The following is a 19464-nucleotide window of genomic DNA, read 5'->3' on the forward strand; positions in this document are numbered from 1 at the left end:
TTTTTTTTTTTTTTTTTTTGTATGGGATACTCTAAGAAACATACATACATTCATATAAGTTTGTGTTTCTGAATGTTATCACAGAGTGAACATTTTTAATATTAACACAATGTTAAACTCAAGAAATCGGAGCTTTAATTCCAGGAATTTAATACACATGAATGCATGTAAGCTTTTAAATTTACATGACTTTTACTGACAACGTCTAAAAAATGAAAAAAAAATGTTGAGAAAAATAAAAATAAATTATTTTTTCATTAATTTTCATTCAATGTTTATAACATGCTCAAAATAATTTTTGTTTTATTCTTAATTATACATATTAAATGACTCTTGATATTAATGTTTAAAATAAATTGTTTGTTTGTAAGCGGGGAAATTCGGAGATATTTAAAAAATCTCTAAAGTAAATAATTTTTTATTTAAACAGATAATTTAAAATACTTGAATCTTAAGTAATGTTAAGAAATATGCAAGCAATAATTTTTTAATGATTTTAAATTATATTTAATAAACTAGTAATAAACTCTAGTATCGTTTTAAGTGTAATGTGATGAATAAATAAATCCATTAATCAATATCCGATTTACATTGGTAAATTTACTGATTTCTCGGATGCGTTTTGTAGTAAATACCTCTAATAATATTATTATAATGTTTGAATTCTACTTTGTAATTAAATTTTGCATTAGGTTATGAACAGGTTATCTACATAACGTGTGAGAAGTTTGAGTTAAAATTTTACCTTTATTTTGACCAATCATTTTAACATGGGCTTGACCTACGAGGAAGTCAATCGTCAATCTACATCCTACAAAGAGACAGTAAAGAGACGATTGCCTCCGCTCTCGCTTACAAAGGGGACTCTAAAGTGACGATTGTCTTCATTCTCATTTACAAAAAGTTTACAAATTTAAGTCAGCCAGGTAGTAAGTTATTAATGGAACTAAAATTTTAAAATTTCAAGTGTCTACTCTCTAGAATACTAAGGGACAATATGTGACGATTGACACGAAAGATATATATTTGAGTCAACCAGATAGTTTACCAAAAGATTGGTAAAATAACTACTTTCGGTAGTACAACTAGAAAACAACTTTTAAGAGTATAATCTTTAGGTCACTTGAGGACAGTAAAGAGACGACTGTCTCCGCTCCCGCTTACAAAGAGGACACATAAGTGACGACTGTCTTCATTCTCGATTACAAAGGGTACATTCGTGATAAATGACCAAAAACATACGAATTACTATCATCCAGGTGGTTAACTATTAGTGGAAATTACTGTCTTTTTTGCATACATTGACTCTTTGTCGAACTGCTGGGAAACTACTCTTTCGTTATCTAGAAACAGCACATAAGTATACATTTGAATAATTACTGTTGCTACCTAAAGTATGCAATAAAATTATGTATTACAGAAATATCTTTGAAAGAACACTTGGACGTATGATAAATTTTTACGTTGGTTTAAATTCAATACAAAGTATACGCCACATCAAATATAGAAAAATTAAACATTTTAAGGTAATGCTATTATATTATTAATTTTTGTATGTACGCCCGGAATATATATGTACATATCGTCACCTATATGCAAAAGTACGTAACAACACTTTTCAAAATTATACAGGAGAGGCAAAAAATTAAATAAAATTAAAACTATTGTTGTTATAAAAACGTATTTTTTTAAGATTTATAACCCAATATTAATAAATACGTTTGAATATGACTATGCCGTCAAACATTGTCTATTATGTTGCTTTTAAATCGGAGTTTCTGACAATAAAGTTGCGACAACATGTACTTTGATCCACTTGCAATCCAAAAGTCGATTTTTAATTTTTTCATAGTTACGCCTTTTTCATTTCAGATGACGATATTCTTCGTTAGTTCTCTGATGAATATTTCCAGATATTGTAGACTTATATATATTCTATCAGCATTGATTTGTTGTAAAGTTTATAAAAAGGTAATATTACAACAGATTTAAGATATCCCCTGTTATACCTTACCAAGCAATTTTAAATGTAACTGAAGTAACATACGATGGTATGGTGTCCATTAAGAAAAAAATAAAAAATAATATTTATTTAATACCTGGCCTATATAAATACATGTATGTATATATATCTTCATAACGTATACGAGTAAAAAAAAGCTGTTAGTATTGGTGTAACTATAAGTGGTCTTTAATATATTCATACTTTTTTTTTGTTATTTACGAGTTAAGCCCCTTTTATGTTTTTAGTTCTATTGTAGTTTTTTGTTGTATATTTAAATTATTTTTTCTATTGACTAAAAGAAAATTGCCATGGGTGGTAAATACTTTTCAAATGGTACAATTTTTTCTTTTTATTTCAATTCATTTTTAACTTTTAATTTTCTATTTTATCTTTTGTGTTCTTTATCTTTCTTTGTTTTTATTATTCTGTTGTAATAATTGCAAGTGTAGTATTATTGCTGCTGCAGCATCTGTTAGTAGTTTCTTTTACGAAACGGACTGTCAGAACATACTATAGACATACATCCTTTTACATGTATTATAGCTGTTGTTTTGGTTTTGCATTGTTTTGTTGAAGATAGAAAAAGGAAACGATATTAGTCGCTGAAAAATTATTCTAGCGAAAAATGAATTGTTGGCTTGCAATATACGAATATAAGATACATGGTTATATGGAAAGCCATCTATAGATAAGTGAACGAATGTATGTAAGTATAATTGATTGTACCCATGTACTATATGAGGAATGTTTAAATTGCATAAAAGTGGGTCAAACATTAAATGAGCCGGGTTATCCATCAATATGGTTGTGGTTTCAATCCTTTTTAACTGCGATTCAAAGTATTGGCTAGAAACGATTAGAAGTATTACGGACTATAATAACAGCAAAAAAGAAGAAATGTTTAAACTTTAACATACGTAATGAAAATGGTTTTGTAGAGGAATTTATGCAAATTTAGTTTAAAGGCAATTTTATTATTTGCTACATTTTAGTCAGACAATATTTTGTATGTATATTGTACAGGAGAACCGAAGCATTTATCTCGTCGGATCGTAATCAATAGTTAGCCGATTGAGAGCCAAGGCATGTATCTCATCGGATTGTATAATATTCATATTACTAAGTCATTAGCCGACCCATTTATCTCGACCGACTATATTCCCTAGCTATTCATAGTTATATCTACCCGACGAGATCGTCTCCATAACCGAAGTATTGATTTTAGCCTCTTCGTGAAGAATTGTACCAGACCCATTCATTCCCGAAGATATTAGGCAGATCTGTGGTATATTAAACCTCAAAGGAAGCAGACCTTTGAAGAACCTGGACAGACTAGGCATACCCCGGATGGAAACAAAAACTGCATCACAAAATGAATTAACAACATTAAAGCAATCCGTTGCTACACTGATGGCTATAAATCGTGGGCCTGGGATTCTATATGGAGGACCCAAAAGTAGAAATATATCACTGGTTATTTAATCACAACCCAGGCTTCCAAATAACGGTATACGCAAATTGGATAAGTATTAATGAGGCCCCCACAGGGCTTAATATATTTATCGACAGCCAGAAAATAAGTCTGTATTGGATTGTAAGAAAGCTTTAACTGAATACTGTTCCAGAGGAAGGGTTAGTACGGAAGTAGAGAAATCTTCTCAAAATGAGCAAGTTTGAGATTTGTAATTGTGAGTAGATACACAGGAGCTATAGGCAGAGCTATACAAAATTAACAATGCGTTGTTAGACAAATATAAAGCATTTGGAGTGAACAGTAAAACTTTAAAGTACATTATTTGCCACAGCCTGTCATTCATCGAAGTTAGATCTAAGTATTTTAGGAGTGATATTATTCCAGAAATAACAAACTTAGATCCTTAACATTGAAGATAATACAACAGTGTAATTTTTTATACCCTCCACCACCATCAGTATATATAACTTTGTTATTCCGTGTGTAACACAAAGAAATATTCATCTGAGACCCAACAAAGTATATATATTCCGGGTCCTTATAAAATTCTGAGTCGATTTAGCTATGTCCGTCTGTCTGTGTAAAACACGCTCACGATAAAACGAAGCAATAGAATTTAACCAAATTCTCCCAAAATGTTCTTCACTTACCTAAGTTGTTTGTTATTGAAAATGGGCAAAATCGGTTCACATCGGGAAAAGTTATGAATCAAAATTTGAAACAACCTAGAAAAAATAAGCATATTTTACACATTCTGATGTAATTTTCTCGAAAACTATGCCTGATAATTCCATAAAAATCGGCATACATTCGTTTCCACACAAGAACTTAATTTCTGTAGAAAATCGCCAGAATCGGTCCACAATTTAATATACCTCCTATAAAAAAGTACATATTCCCGGAAATTTGTTTTTTTTTGTTAAAAACTTCCGTCGTAATGTCGATATCTTCACAAAATTTTAGAATTTAAAATTTTATGACAATATAATTTATTCAGAGGAACAATTTTTTGGATGGGTCCATGATTGGTCATAGCTCCCATACAAGGTCCCCTCCCGAAAATCACTTAAACGCGCATAACTCATTACTAAATTAATATATCGACATAAAATTTGTTACAAGTATTGCTCTTATATACAGAAATAACACAATGAAAGATTTTTTCGATCGGTCCATATATCATAGCTCCCATACAAGGTCCCCTCCCGAAAATCACTTTCATTTTTTACCAAGTAATGATATAGATACAGAATTCTGTAATTTTGTCTTTACATACATAATTGGACATAGCTTCCATACAAAGTCCTTTTAAGAAAATCTCATAAACGCACATTACTTATTATCAAATTAAGCTATTGATACATAATTTAGCAAAAATAATAATTTTGTATACAAAAATTATATTTCTCCTATACTAGGTCCATCCCCTAAAAGCGCTTTAACCGTATTTAAAGAGCATTATCAATTTGTGTTGAACATAATTTTGTGTAGAACAAAATTATATACATATGTATTTGTATTTTGAAAATCTCTAAATCCTTCACACATGCATACATGCAAATTACTAAATTTATAATGTTTAATATCTCTTCGAATTGTAATACATTTAACTTTTGGGTTTTTTTTCTTGTTTCTTCTATGAAAGGTCCAATAGTAGACTAAATGTATTTCTTCTGATTTTATATCAACCTAACCTAATGATACAAACTGCACTGAACTTATGTAAAAAAGTACTAAAGTATTCAACTCAATTAGATTCTATGAGGTATCAGAGTTACATGTAATATAATGTTTAGTTTGACTAAATCTTCTAAATGACACTCTATATATTTTGACTTATATGCTGTTTTTTGATAACGTATAATCCCTGTTTTTGCTACTTTTTTCTTTATTTTGAAGCAAAAAGATTTGAACCTTATGCCGTTATTTGAAAAATGCTTATCATGACTTATATGTATATAAGGGTTATAAACATATCACTATGTAGTACCCTGTAGTGTTAATTAAAACCTGTTTCCAAGGTCATTTTGGTGCAAAAACCTTTCTTGCCAATTCGATTTTCAGAAACCATTCCCAAAATAATTTTCTTTAATTTTTTATAGAATAATATAATTTTTTATAGCCACCATCAGTATACTGTTTTTTTAGTCATTGCGCTTGTAACACATCGAAATATTAGTCGTACACCCATAAAAGTATATATATTCTGGGTCCTTATTAAATTCTAAGACGATCTAGCCATGTCCGTCTGTCAGTGCGTCCGTCTATAAGTCTGTCTATTGAAATCACGATGGGGTCCACACGGGAGGTTTAAGTATAGCGATGTAATTCAACCTAAATAAGCTTCACATGACCCAAAATCTCCCTACTAAGAATTAATTATCGAAGAAGTAAATATCGGAAACTTTCTAAACGCTGGAAATAGTTATTTACTTTTCTACGTATATTTTAACGATCTATGTGGAATGGATAGGGCCGGTTTGAAATTTCCAAAAATTATATAAAAGTTATAATATACTTTTATATAATTTTTATTTCTAAAGAAACTTATTCTTAAATTGCCACTGAATACTACTGTCATTTACAATTTATTTTCCATTCAGTGATCAGGTAAACAAACACCCATAAACAAGTTTTTCTGCTATATCTTATAAAATAACGGTTTCTTGTAAAAAAAAACTTCCTTAAAGTACGCTTATTGAAGAGTGACACAATATCCTTGATGTTGCATATTTCAAACATCGAAAGAGTGACAGATACTCCATACAAATGCTACATGTTTAGAAGCTTTACAGGAAACTAAGTCCTTATAAGAAAACTTCACTGAAATGTGTCAAGTGTTGTAAATCTTTTTGTTTTTGTTGTCAGATAACATGCAGACAGAAGACAATATTTTGTTTTATTTAACAGGATGGGACACAGCTAGTCACAATGAATTTGCAATGGTAGAGTAGATAGAATAACATAAATGTATAGTTTTCTTTAAAGAAATACTTCATAAAATTGCAGTCCTGGGGGTTTATTTTTTAAAGTGCCTCTTGTAACGAGCAAATGTTAACTTTAATGAAAATTAAATAAAAATTGTGCCATAAAATATTGTTTATTATTTTTGTTATTTAATGTTTGGGTTTCTATTTCTATAACCTACTTAGAAAAATATAAATATTTATATAAAACTCAAAGGTGAAACTTTTTGCTGTAAATCACAAACTTTTTACATAATTATTTAGATAAATCTTTATAAAAACAAAAGTTTTACAAACATGAAAAATATTCAATGATAACAACATGAAAATAAGATTCCATATAAATAGCTTTGGAACACAATTGAGACACACATGTTTTTGCTAACGCTTTAAATTTTCCAGCTTTAATATATAAGTAAAAATTTGTTCACTATTTATTATATATACATATGTGTGTATGTTTATGTAAAAATTCTTAATCATTATCTTTACTCAAATACTTTAATATACATCTTATGTAGGCCTTGAACTTTTTCTATATTTTCTCACTTAATAAAAAATCTATTTAAGTGATTTATAATGTAAACCACGTAAATCACTAATTAATAATATTACTGATACCGGCAGCAATGATTGATTTCTTTTCATTCTTTTTTTCTTGAAATGAAAAGAAAATTTATATATACATTACTTTACCTGGAAGATAAAATTGTACAAGTCAGTTGGAATGTATAGTCGGGCATAGCCGACTACATGATACCCTACACCAGTCAGTATGTTAATAATGGGGATTATTTAAAAAAAATAAAGTATTTAATTTGTTTTTTACCTTTTTTCCGGAATATTTTTACTTATTTTTTGCAAGAGTGCTCAAAGGGAAGGACTGGAAATTTAGGCCTAATGAGGCCCGATCATTACAAAAATCGGTAATGTCATGAAAAGTTCTATAAATCTAAGTTTTGACGATTTTTGTTGAGATAATAGAATATTTAACTTAATTATGAACTCAAAGGCCCTATTCGGAGATACGGTTGTATGGGGGCAGGCGAAATAATGAACTGATTTTACCCACTATTGAAACGTGTGCAAAATTTCATCCAATTATCTTGAAAATTGCGACCTGTAGCTTGCGCACAAGGTTTACATGGACAGCCAGCCAGACGGATGGACGGACATAGCTTAATCGACACAGAAAACGTTTCTAAGCCGATTTATATACTTTAAGGTGAGTATAATACGAATATTTTTGTATGTTACAAATATCAGCACAAACCCAACATACTCTCTGCAATAAAGTGGTCTAGGGTATAATTATAGAAATTTAAAAGTGAAGGTTATATTAAGTTTTTTTGCGAACTAAGATATATAAAAAGTAATTAATAATTAAGAAAAAAAGTAAGTGTAAATTAACGATTTCGAGTAGTCTGACATTTAGATAAAATTTTATACAATTCATTGATATATTATAAATATTAGATATTATATTTTCTTATGGTTTTATAAATACAAAAGTAAATTTAAAAATTTTTTTAACAAAATTTCTTGATTTAGAGACACAAGATATATTTTTAATGAATAATTTCCATAATGTTTATAAAGGCTGAAAAAAATTTAACCCAGAGGCATAGAATTTCTCCATCACATTTAAAAAAACAACAAAAAGAAAAAAAACAAGTAAGATTGTTATATTCGGCCATGCCGAATCTTATATACCCACCATCAAATCATTCATGTTTATGTAGAATTTTACTGATGTTCTCACATTTTTGGGTCAGTAATAAGTCTTAAAGTCATTTTCAGAAGGGGACCATGGTAAGGTCAATTATAAATCCGTTTTCATTAAATTTATGAAAATGATTTTATTTTCTATAAAACTTTTTCATGTCGAATTTTATTGCTTTATATATATGTTATGAGCAGATATGAGCATAAATTTAAGTTCTCATTAAACATGTTTGTGTTGAATTTTACCGCTATTGATATATCTCTTAGCGATAAAGTTATTTTCTGAAGGGGGCATTATAATAGGGATAGGAGAAAACGTGAACCGATATTCTTACTTTCAATAGGGATCGATCCTTATAAAATTTGATAGGGAGATTTTGGCTCGCACGAAACTTGTGTATGTAGAATTTTGTAGTAATGAGCGTTGAATTCGTTCTCTAAAGGGCACCTTATTAGGGGGTAAGATAATAATGGACTCATCCTCATAAAATTTAAGAAAATGATTTTAGTTCCCATAAAACTTTTAAAGGTCGAATATTATTGTTATATATATGCTTCTTAAGGTAGATATGAGTTAAAGTCGTTTTCTTAAAGGGACCTTATAGGTGGGATAGGGTCAATTATGGATAGGGTCAATTATCCTTATAAAATTCTACAAAGAGATTTATAGACCATAAAACATGTTTGTGCCGAATTTCACCGCTATTGATGCTTCTCTTAGCCAGTTATGAGCGACAAAGTCAACATGTTTGTGCCGAATTTCACTGCTATTGATGCTTCTCTTAGCCAGTTATGGGCGATAAAGTCATTTTCTGAAGGTGACTTTATATGGGGGGTAGGGTCAATTATCGACCGATCCTTATAAAATTCTACGAAGAGATTTATGTTCCCGTAAAACATGTTTGTGCCGAATTTCACTGCTATTGATGCTTCTCTTAGCCAGTTATGGGCTATAAAGTAATTTTCTGAAGGGGACTTTATATGGGGGGTGGGGCCAATTATCAACAGATCCTTATAAAATTCTACGAAGAGATTTATGTTCCTGTAAAACATGTTTGTGCGAATTTCACTGCTATTAATGCTTTTCTTAACCAGTTATGGGCGATAAAGTCATTTTCTGAAGTGGACTTTATATGGGGGGTAGGGTCAATTATGGACCGATCATTATAAAATTCTACGAAGAGATTTATATCACAATAAAACATGTTTGTGCCGAATTACACCGCTATTGATGCTTCTGTTAGTCAGTTGTGAGCGATAAAGTCATTTTCTGAAGGGTACTTTGTATGGGGGGTAGGGTCAATTATGGACCGATCCTTATGAAATTCCATGAAAAGATTTATGTCCCTATAAAACATGTTTGTGTCGAATTTCACTGCTATTGATGCTTCTCTTAGCCAGTTATTGGCGATAAAGTCATTTTCTGAAGGGGACTTTATATGGGGGGTAGGGTCAATTATGGACCGATCCTTATAAAATTCTACGAAGAGATTTATGTCACCATAAACATGGGGACCGATATTGCCCATTTTCAATACCAAACAAACTGTATCAACTGTAAGTATCTGTGCAAAATTTCAGCTCGCTAGCTACTTCCGTTTGGACTCTATCGTGTTTTCAACAGACAGACGGACAGACGGACGGACATGGCTAGATCGTGTTAGAATCTAATAAGGACCCAGAATATATATACTTTTATGGATCTTAGACGAATATTTCAATGTGTTACAAACGGAATGACAAAAACAATATACCCCCCATCTTTTTTGATGGTGGGTATAACAACACTCCAAGTACAATGTGAAGAGGACAAACAAGTGTAAAGAAAACAACCTGCAGCTGCATCATATAATACTACATACATTTGCTTACAACAGGCTGTACTTGCTTAACACACCATATTCAGACAGTCAGTCTGTCATTCGTCGGCGAAACAGCAGTTGTAACACCAAAATAAACATAAACAATAATATTGTATTAAGACAACACGAATTGTACTCTCTTCTCTATTACGTCTCCTAACATTTGCTATTGTTATACTTTGTGATTTTTAGGCAACAAAACAATATATAAGAGAGGAAGTAAAGTCTTGAGGAAACTTGGCAACATGATTTGCTTTCTAAATCGTATGTATATAACGTCCAACCTAAGTGTCCAGGTTTGTTTAAATAAAGGCTTTCACAAATCTTATTATTTAAAAGATGCAAATGCATATTAGGGACATAACTGTCATGTATACTAAAATCGTATTAAGGCATATACCAGTAGACCAATACTCTTGGTCCATAGTTACTCAAAAAATCTCTTTACCTCTAATTAATCAATTTTTTTTCAGTTTAATTATTGTACATTTATTTGCATCTACAAATAGCTTTAGCTCCAGCAAAAACATCAGACTCTTTAAACAACCGGGATTTGTGTTAATTCATGCCTTAAAGGCAATGTTTTTAACGCTTTGCTTTTTCCATCATCTTTTATCCGCACTTCATTCCAAGTTAAACCGGCATTTTTTATCAGTACGCTACTTTTGTTAAGTTCAACTTGTGTTGTAATTAATTTGCTAAAAAAAAATGCTGCACTCTTTTGTGTAGATTTCATTAGAAGTTTCACTTTTCTATACTTTTGCAAATCATATACAGTTATTTTACTTTATACATGCAGACGTAAACACAGGATTAACAGTATATGACAAAATATCAACATATTTACATATATTAAAGGTATAACTAAAAATATTATTAAGGCAATTTTTTTTACCAAACCATAAAAACCTGAATAAAAGAATGGCTGAAGTTCTTGACAAAATACAATCCAATTTTTTGTCGACGGTATATTGTGTTGCTCCTGAATCGAAAAGCGATAACCCAAAATAAATTAATTTTTAATGTTGTGGGTGACACTGCGTGAAAATAGATATTCTTGAAATGTAGTCTCAGACTAAGAGCTGGCTTTATAAAAGCGTTATTCGATCAAATCGAACATTCGCTTCATTAACATCATATAGAGGGAGTTGTTGCTTAGGTGCAAGTAGGTGTATAAGGAGGATCAATCAAAACAAAGCAACATTTCTGTGCAGTATAATGTCCCATGGAAAACTATTTTTCAGGTATTCTTTTCAGGCTCCGGGCCATTTATGAAAAATACGAGAATTTTTACTTAACTGCCTTAATTCTCTACCAGCACTTAAAACTCTTGATCTCAGTACAATACGTTAAAAATTTCTGTTATCTTTTCGAAATGGGTCTCAAAAATTCGGTAAATTTGTGCATGTTGTGAGAAAAATAGTTATAATTTTTTCTAAGAGTATTTTGCACGAGGCGACAATCACAGCTGAGGGTTTTCCTTTTTGTCAATTGACGATTCTGTTATCGGACATTGTATCTAAGTATAATAGCTATATAATATAATACAAAAACAGGAAATGTTTACGTTCGTAGACCTGAAAATGAAATAGTATTTAACTGTAAGACATTATTGGCAGATATGTAGGATATTAACCCATTAGGTACTCGTTAACTTTATCGTATAACCTCAGTTTGAACATGATTTCTACCACTTGAAGGGCAATTCAAGATGGGAACGGCCTGTCGTACAAGCATAGAGCACTCGATTTACAAAATATTGGTTATTGAAAAAACGAACACCCTAATATATATATTATATATTATATATATATATATATAATATATATATATATATTATATATATATATATATATATATATATATATATATATATATTATATATATAATATATATTATATATATATATATATTTTATATATATTATATATATATACATACATATATATCTAGGTGGATGGTATTTAGGATTCGTATAGACGGATATATTACTCTAACTTTTTTATCCTTATTATTGTTGTTGCTTTTATGTTGCCTTCATTTGCAACATATCTTTGAACGTGCTAATATTGGTTTCTAAATACAATATGCACATATTGTACATACATATATATGTATGTACATATATATACCCAGTAAACAATTCAGTCATGTCTGATGTCAGAAATGTTCTAAAATAAAAATTATACTTAATTCTCCAGAATTTTTAACGAATTTCTATGTTTCCTTTATACATTTTACACTCTTTAATATCTTGTAAGTTAGTGGAATGCAAAAATATACATTTCAACGCGTTTTTTGTTTCGATAAAAATCCGTTTATAAATTTTTAATTTTTTGACATTTTTTTTCAAATGATTCCAAGAAGTTCTTTCGGAACTAGTACGCGTTCCATTGAACTAGGGTAGTAACAATATATAACTACTTTCAAAGAACTAGTTCCTTGAAAACTATTTAGAAGTATTTAAGAATTACAACAACATTCTAAGGAACGGGTTCCAGAACTAATGGCGACACTTCAAGTTCCAAGGCTGTTGTTTAAGTATCTGAAGTGGTTCTGTTTTCACTCGTTCTACAACTAGTAGTTTTTAGAACAAGTTCAAAATTTTGTCCTGGGATGTAGGTAGTATTGTTTATATTTTTTATACCCTCCACCACCATCAGTAGTGATAGAGGGTATATATAACTTTGTTATTCCGTGTGTAACACCAAGAAATTTTCATCTGAGACCCTACAAAGTATATATATTTTTAGATCTTATGAAATTCTGAAATTCCGTCCGTCCGTCCGTCTGTATGTCTTTAAAAAACATTCTCACGTCAACATGGAGCGACAAAAACTAACGAAATTAACCCAGCTTGGTATTGAAAATTTTAATAAAAATTTAAAACAACTACGAAAAATAAATTTTTTTACCCATTCTGATGTAATTTTCACGAAACTATACAGTATAATTGCACGAAAATCTTCATACATTCGTTTCTACATAAGAGATTGACTGCTGCTGAAAATTGGCGGAATCGGTCCACAATTTCATATACTCCCATACAAAAGTACATATTCCCGGAAAATGAGTTTATTGTTAATAACATCCGTCAGAATGCTGATAGCGTCACAAAATTTCACAAGTTAAATATAATTCATTCATTTTTAGAATCGATCCATAATTGGTCATAGCTCTCATACAAGGTCCACATTACAAAATTAAGATATTCTACGAAAATATTACTGTGAAATTTTTTTCCAATCGGTCCGTAATTGGTCTTTGCTCCCATACAAGGTCCCTCTCGAAAATCACTTAAGCACAAATAACACATTACAAAATTAAGATATTATATATTATTATCTTATATACAAAAATATTACTGTGAAGTTTTTTTCCGAGGTCTATCTATAATTGGTCATAGCTCCTACACAAGGTCCCCTCCCGAAAATCACTTATACGCAAATAACTCATTACTAAAGTAAGATATTCATATAAAATGTTGTGCATTTATACACAGCAATATTACTGAAAATTTGTTTAACCTTATTTAACTAGTTGCATTAGTGTGGGAAACTTTTGATTTTTGTGTAAAATCAAAAGAAATATCAAAAATATCTCACACGCAGAATAAAAAGTTTTCCTGTTTGAACCGGTACTTATCAATTTATGTAGAACATTATATTATATATTTTGAATTAAACAGTATTAATATAAAAGAAGCTGGTGGAGGGTAATTAAGATTCGGCTCAGCCGAATATAGCACTCCTACTTGTTAATTGAAAAAAAAAACAAGTAAGAGTGTTATATTCGGGCCATGCCGAATCTTATATACCCACCATCAAATCATTTAAGTTAAGTTTCCGTAAAAACATATTTGTGCCGAATTTCACTGCCATTGATGCTTCTCTTAACCAGTTATGGGCGATAAAGTAATTTTACGAAGGGGACTTTATATGGGGGTTAGGGTCAATTATGGACCGATCCTTATAGAATTCTACGGAGAGATATATGTCCTCATAAAGCATGTTTGTGCCAAATAAAACCTCTTTTGATGCTTCTGTTAGGCAGTTATGGGCGATAAAGTCATTTTCTGAAGGGGACTTTGTATGGGGGGTTGGGTCAATTGTGGACCGATCCTTATAGAATTCTACGAAGAGATTTATGTTTCCGTAGAACATGTTTGTGCTGAATTTCACTGCTATTGATGCTTCTCTTAGCCAGTTATGGGCGATAAAGTCATTTTCTGAAGGGGACTTTATATGGGGGGTAGGGTCAATTATGGACCGATCCTTATAAAATTCTATGAAGAGATTTATGTCACCATAAAACATGTTTGTTCCGAATTACACCGCTATTGATGCTTCTGTTAGTCAATTATGGGCGATAAAGTCATTTTCTGAAGGGGACTTTGTATGGGGGGTAGGGTCAATTATGGACCGATCCTTATAAAATTCTACGAAAAGATTTATGTCCTCATAAAACATGTTTGTGCCGAATTATACCGCTATTGATGCTTCTGTTAGTCAATTATGGGCGATAAAGTCATTTTCTGAAGGGGACATTGTATGGGGGGTAGGGTCAATTATGGACCGATCCTTATAGAATTCTACGAAGAGATTTATGTTCCTGTAGAACATGTTTGTGCCGAATTTCATTGCTATTGATGCTTCTCTTAGCCAGTTATGGGCGATAAAGTCATTTTCTGAAGGGGACTTTATATGGGGGGTAGGGTCAATTATGGACCGATCCTTATAAAATTCTACGAAGAGATTTATGTCACCATAAAACATGTTTGTGTCGAATTACACCGCTATTGATGCTTTTGTTAGTAAGTTATGGGCGATAATGTCATTTTCTAAAGGGGGCCTTATATGGGGGCTAGGCGAAATCGTGGACCGATATTGCCCATTTTCAGTACCAAACAAACTGAATCAACTATAATTGTGCAAAATTTCAGCTCGCTAGCTACTTCTGTTTGGACTCTATCGTGTTTTCAACAGACAGACAGACGGACAGACGGACGGACATGGCTAGATCGTCTTAGAATCTAATAAGGACCCAGAATATATATACTTTTATGGGTCTTAGATGAATATTTCAATGTGTTACAAACGGAATGACAAAAACAATATACCCCCCATCTTTTTTGATGGTGGGTATAATAATAATCTACAAACTAGAGTGCTATATTCGACTGTGCCGAATCTTAAATACCCTCCACCAGCAAGCAACTTTTTTATTAAAACCCATTTAACTATATGATTTTTCAATATTTCGACAAAACTAATGCTTGCCTCAAATAAAAATATTTGTATATTTACAATTTGTGTCGGGTTTTATTCCGACATCTATATTTTTAATTTAAATGATTTTTGAAACGAGGTTGATGTCCTTATTTCAGAGTTATATAGGCCTGATATAAACATTTTACAATTAATGTGTTATTAAGTGATTTTTAAAAATGAACCGGATATATATACAAAATACGCATTTACGTCGAATTTTATTCCGATAACTTCGATTATCAATATGCGTTTAAGTTATTTTCGAAAAATGATTTGTATGCCAATAAAAATAATAATTTGAATTCTACCCCAATTGCGTAAAAAAATTATTTCTGAAGTGGGACATCTAAGCCAGATATGACCAAAAATGGGCCGCATAAAAAAAAATTGTTGAGTGGTTTATATGTTACAAAACATATTCAAATCGAATTTTGTCCCGATAATACAATAAAATATGTATATGCGTTTAAGTGACTTTTAAAAGTAGACATTATATAAGAGTCAATTACGGGTTTATCTAGAAAAAATTTCCTAAAGGGAGTTATTTGTATGAAAACAAAACATTTTTGCTTCGAATTTTATCACAGTTGCCTAATTATAAGAACTATGTCCGGGAAGATCGGGAAATTTTATCTGACAAAAAGTTTTGTAAAATAGTTTATATCTGCATGTAACATACTCAAGTCGAATTTTATGCCGATAGCTTTATTTATCAATGAAATATGTCATTTTAACTTATTTTCGGAAGTGGGCCTTCTATGGCAGCTATGACCAATTGTGGACCGATCCGAAAAAAAATTGTGCAGATAGCTTTTTTATGAATGAAATATGTATATATTATTATATATATATATATATATATTATATATATATATATATATATATATATATATATATATATATATATATATATATATATATATAGAGCATACAGCATACCATCCGATTCTGATCAGTATTATTCCTATTCTATTGTAAAATGAAATGCACATTTATTTCATCTCGTTTTTTTTAATTTTTATAGTCTCCACCACCATCAGTGGTGATAGGAGGTATATTTAAGTTTGTCATTCCGTGTATAACACCAATAAATATTTATCTGAGTCTCAACAATGTATATATATTCTGGGTCCTTATCAAATTCTACGTCGATAACTATGTCTGTCCGTCTGTCTGCCTAAATCACGCTCACGTTTAAACTAAGCAAAGGAAGTCAGCCAAATTCACCGATAATATTCAATATTGTCTTAAGCAGTTTGGTACTGAAAATGGGCAAAATCGATTCACAACGGGAAAAGTTATGAATCAAAATTTAACCTCGAAAAAATAAGCATTCAGATGTAATTTTCTCGAAAACTATCCACGATAATTCCGTGAAAATCATTACACGTTCGTTTCTACATAAGAGCTTGACCTCTGCTGAAAGTTGCCAGCATCAGTCCAGAATTTGATATACCTCCCATACAAAAGTACACATTCCCGGAAAATGGGTTTTTGTTAATAACTTCATTAACAATGCCGATATCTTCACAAAATTTTACAAATTAAAATCTTATGCCAATAGAATTCATTCAGAAAAAATTTTCTGGATCGGTCCATAATTGTACATAGCTCCGATACAAGGTCCCCACCCGAAGATCACATTTTTCATTGCCAAATTAGGATATCCATATAAAATTTGGTACATATAATTTAGTATAAGTAATGCTCATATGCATATAAAGATTACTGTGAAAGGTTTTTCCGATCAGTCCATAATTGGTCATAGTCCCCATACAAGGTCCCCTGCCGAAAATCAATTAAACGCGCATAACTCATTACTTAATTAAGATATCGATATGAAATTTGGTACAAGTATTGCTCTTGTATACAGAAATATTACCAAGAAAGTATTTTTGTATCTGTTCATAATTGGTCGTAGCTCCCATACAAAGTCCCCTCCCAAAAATCACTTAAACGCCATAACTCATTACGAAATTATGGTATCCATATACAGTTTGTCATAAGTGTTGCTCATATACAGATAAATAATACTGTGAAATTTTTTCGGATCAGTTCATAACTGGTCATAGATAGATCCCATACAAAGTCCCTTCCAGAAAAATACTGGAAAGAAAAATACTCATTATCAAATAGTGATATCCATTAAATATTTGCCATAAATATTATTTTTGTACACATAAATGTTATTTCGAAATGTTTTCACGATCGGACCATCCTTGGTCATAGCTCTCATACAAGGTTCTCTCCCGAAAATCTCTTAACGTACGAAATTCATTAAAAATATTAATATCAATACATTTAGCAAAAATACTGCTTTTAAAATAGTTTTACGATCGGTCAATATTTGGTCATAGCTCTCATACTAGGTCCCCTCCAGAAAATCACCTAAATTCACAATATTCATTACCAAATAATGATATAGATACAAAATTTTGAAATGTTATCTTTATATACATAATTGGATATAACTCTCATACAAAGTCCTTTTACAAAAATCTCTTAAACGCACATTTCTTATTACTTAATAAAGCTATTTCAAGATTTTTTTCACGATCGGTTCATAAGATGGGTGCCGTCAGTCCTATATATATGTAGCTGGTGGTGGGTATTTAAGATTCAGACAGACATAGTTATCGACGTAGAATTTGATAAGGACCCAGAATATATAACATTGTTGAGACTCAGATAAATATTTATTGGTGTTATACACGGAATGACAAACTTAAATATACCCTCTATCACCACTGATGGTGGTGGAGACTATAAAAATTAATAAAAAAACGAGATGAAATAAATGTGCATTTAATTTAACAATAGAAAAGGAATAATACTGATCAGAATCGGATGCTATGCTATGCTGTATGCTCTACACAAAATTTTCCTATTGACATATTAGTATACAATCAGAATCGTTTTAATTTGTAATAACTTGGGGACTTCTGGGTTGTTTTGTCTTCGCACTTTCTCACTTAAAATGTGTTTGTTTTGGTTTTGCGCATGTTCAAAACTATTTAAAAAGTTTTGTACATTATGGAAACGTTTGCGAAATGCTTCGTTTGTTTATTCATTTTTTCTTTAAAGAAAAAAAGAAAAAAAATCTCTTCAGATTATGTGTAGATTTATCGGATATAATTCTTAAACCGTTCTATTATTTACTTCAGAAAATGTACAGACTACTCTCCTTTATGTCTGAAAATTATATATGAATAAAAATCAAATTGTCATCAGCCAATGTGCATATTAGTCTCATAATTGTCGTAGCACTGAAATTCCCTTTCGACAATGTGCAGACTTCAGAAATTGTGCAGAAAATTCTAAAACAAGAAAAATTTGCCGATTATTCTGTCAAATGTCTGATAGAAATTTAGAAATTCGTTAAAAATTCTGATAAAGTACAAGAATTATTTCAGAAATTTTCTAACATCAGACATCTGAAAAAATTGTTTACTGGGTACATGCATATAGAAATTTATGTAAAGTAAGGCATTTTTTTATAAAACTTGATAATTAAAATCGTATTTTTTGTGTTACAATATCCTTTTTAAATTTTTACATAATCAAACATAAAGTTGCAACAAACAGTAAAATTATATGAGAAGTGTATTAATATGTGTGTGTGTTAAAAATTCATTCCATTCATGTATTTGTTATTATTGTTGCTGTTTCTTTTGCCTTTTTTATACCCACCATCAAAAACGATGGGGGCATATTGATTTTGTTATCCGTTTGTAACACATCAAATTATTGGCCATAGACCCACAAAAGTATATATATTCGTTAAATTCTAAGACGATCTAGCTATGTCTGTCCGTCCGTCTGTCTGTTGAAAGCACGATAGAGTCCGAATGGAAAGAGCTTCACATAAATATTTCTTATACGTAAGGTTTTTTTGGTATTGAAAATGGACAATATCGGATAACCCCCAGACAGGTGACCCTCGAAAAGCAGCTAACTTGTTTAAAAACTTGTTTAAAAATACGAATATAGCGAAAAATTCGACATAAGTAAGTTTCTTATGATCACTATGCAAAATTTTATGAGAATCGGTCCATAATTGACCGTATCCCCCATATAAGGTCACCTAAAAAAATGTCTTTAACGCTCATTACTGGCTTAAAAATACTAGTATATGTATAGATGAAATTCGACATAAGTATGT

This window comes from Lucilia cuprina, chromosome 3 (genome assembly GCF_022045245.1).
Source record: "Lucilia cuprina isolate Lc7/37 chromosome 3, ASM2204524v1, whole genome shotgun sequence".
Classification (NCBI taxonomy): domain Eukaryota; kingdom Metazoa; phylum Arthropoda; class Insecta; order Diptera; family Calliphoridae; genus Lucilia; species Lucilia cuprina.